This window comes from Priapulus caudatus, unplaced genomic scaffold (genome assembly GCF_000485595.1).
Source record: "Priapulus caudatus unplaced genomic scaffold, Priapulus_caudatus-5.0.1 Scaffold45, whole genome shotgun sequence".
NCBI classification, from domain to species: domain Eukaryota; kingdom Metazoa; phylum Priapulida; class Priapulimorpha; order Priapulimorphida; family Priapulidae; genus Priapulus; species Priapulus caudatus.
The window spans coordinates 524,910-527,715 of record NW_014577106.1 but is presented as its reverse complement, the minus strand read 5'-3'; the positions used below and the strand labels follow the sequence as shown (position 1 = coordinate 527,715).

The window sequence follows — 2,806 nt, the reverse complement described above, 5'->3', positions numbered from 1 at the left end:
AGGCTATTTTCTGTAAGGTTGGTGTTTAACTAGACGTGCAAGTTACATTTACAACTCTACTCGCCGCCGTCAAAAACCGCAAATCATCTCCATGCATGTGTGCCTCATCCTGGCGCCATCTGCTGGCTAAATACGCAAATGCAAGCGCGACGACAGATTAGTTTAGTTTCGTCAGCGAGTTCCTTAGACTGGTACTTGCTCCCACCTTGATTACTCGATGGGTAGGGCCTAAGCCGAAAGGTGGGATCGGGTACCAGTCTACGAGTTACTACGCACTGTTCCCTCCAGACTGAAACCTACGCCGTATTTGAACTTCTTCTTTGGTTTCCAGTTTTCACAATACCCTGCCGCCATTTTTCGTGTTCCTCGATCAACTTTGGCATATAAAAATTTTGAAATTAAGTGAGTTGTGTCGTCTTTTTATACGATCAACAAATGTGTGTTTTTACTGACGTTTATGCGTTTAATTGTAATTGTAAACTGAGTCTATATTCTGTAATAACGTTACAGTGAATGAGTATCGTCTAAAGACTATTTTTTGGGACAACAAATTGATGAACATGATTGATTTCTGGTCTAAACTCAATTAGGCCTACTGTACTGAATTAGTTCTGTTAGCCAAACAGTTTCAGTAGTGACAATACTAGGCCTAGTGCGTGTAATTACTCATTATTAGGAGTGTTCCCAACTTTGATATCAATATCATTAATGATTAACGATTAAGGATTGATAATGATAAACCTAACCCTAACCCTAACCTTAAACTTAACCCTAACCTAAATGACATTAATTTGATTAAACCACAAACTAATATATGACCATGACCATATATATATATATATATGACCATTAATGACATTAAAGTTGGGAACACTGCTAATGGAGTATCACCCCCAAAACCACTATCTGATCTTCCTCTAATATAAACGTGATCCCATGCCCTTGAAGTTGGAAGTTGATCCCTTGATTCGAGCAGACTATCAGCTTGGGACAATAGGTTGTGCCTTTAAAGGAATTTGTGTAATCTGAGATGTCAGACTGTAGCCTAGATAAGTCCCATAGCTTCAAATGAGACCTAGAATACTTAGATTTAAGATTTCTAGGGCACAATTTTTATTCGTGGTTGTCGGTCACCCTTTGCTGGGGTTTTCACGCTTTACCACGTAGTCGTTTATTGATTTACTGGTTTATTGTTGCATGGGAGTTAACAAAATTAAATAATTTTTCTTTAACAGAAATCTTAAATCTCCTTACACATTCAAATAATATTACAACTCTTTCTTAGCATATAATTTAATAATGATATAAACACATGGAATAAACTAGCATTTTGCACATTTTTTTGCCTCATGTCACTGCAGTGGTGGCTTTCCGCAAGTTGGTTGTAAGTTTGTTCGGTAGTTTTCTGGTATTTCTAGCATGAAATGTATGTAACACATCTTAAACATTTGTGGTTTATGTGCCCTGATTTTTGTTTGTCTGTAAAAAACTTAAAATTTTCCTGTGCGAAACACTTATATATCACTCAGTTGAACTACAGTAAATAATCTGGGTTTCAAGCTAAATTAATTAAATTTAGTGCTCATGTTAAAATGTGCTAGTATTCTGTTATAGTGAACTAAAGCTATGTTTTTACCCCATGGCATTATTTAGACATGTAATATCGTATCTTAATTCTAAATATATGTCGCCTTCAACTATTTTTACATACTTAATGTAAATAAATAGGTTCAAAGTTGGCTGTAATTGAAGCTGACGTGTTCACAACAGACTTTTTAATTGCAATTGACTGTGAATAGCCACAGTCTTAAAAAGTATATTGTGTTCAAATCAGTGGTAAAACATTCTATTTAATATTTGTCAACTTAGACTGCTTTATCTATGGGAAAAAATAGTAAACATACAGCAAAAATATTGCCACGAGCTAACTCGTGTTTCGTAGGGAATGTGGTAATGTACTAATGGCCATAGTATAGGCTCTAAATAAGCTCTCTATACGCTTGTATGTTATGAACAGTTTAAACAGTAGGTGGCGGTATTGAGGTGTCGGGCATGTTAAGTTTGGGTGATAAATTCACTCCAAATTTCAAAAGTATAATGAAAATCTTAAAGGTTTTTGTGACATTCTTGGCTATAGTATAGTGCATTTGATTTGCTTCCCCAAGTTAACCAGGGTCTACTCGGGCCAGCCCCAAATACGTTCGATTTGGCAGTCACGTGGTATTTTTGCGTTACCTGGGTGAGGCCGAAGTAACCCGCTAGCCGAGCCGCTCACTTGGGGAAGTATCGCACAATCCAGACCTGCCAACCCTTACGATTTTTTCGTATTCCTTACTAATTCCAATATGTTTTTACGAATGTACGATCAAATTGAAAAACTTACGATTTTTTACGACTTGAAAATTAATGTGTTTTTAGCTCATCTGACGTAGTCAGGTGCAGCTTGTAGAATCGCATGATCGTCCGTCCGTCCGTCCGTGCGTGCGTCCGTCAACAGTTGAGCACAAATCTTAACCGCTCGACGTACGGTCACGATATTCGGCACATTGGGGGGGATCGTCAAAACGAGTTGGGATGTCGAAGCTGGGGGTCAAAGGTCAAAGGTCAAGCGGGTGTAAAAGAAGGGGGAACATTCACTCCTTAACTTAAGGTATAGGGAGGAAATGCAGAATTGCGGCACAAATCGAAACGGCTCGACCTAGGCTCGTGATAGTTGGTGTATAGCATCATGGTAGGAAAAGCCATCACTGTGCCGAAATTCAGGTCACAGGTCAAAGGTCAATGGGCACAGGACAGATTTTAAACA

General features: G+C 38.3%; 1 protein-coding gene across 2 annotated transcripts in view; it reads left to right on the top strand.

The window, feature by feature from the left end:
- The first annotated feature begins 213 nt into the window (after window positions 1-213).
- Window positions 214-2,806, top strand: part of LOC106820766 — a 10,475-nt gene continuing 7,882 nt past the window's right edge. The window contains exon 1 of one of the 2 annotated variants that reach the window (XM_014825327.1): window positions 214-240. The gene's annotated coding sequence lies outside the window, so the exon portion shown is untranslated. Of the gene's footprint in view, window positions 241-307; window positions 403-2,806 lie in introns of those variants that run through there. The other variant, XM_014825326.1, reaches the window with a different exon arrangement.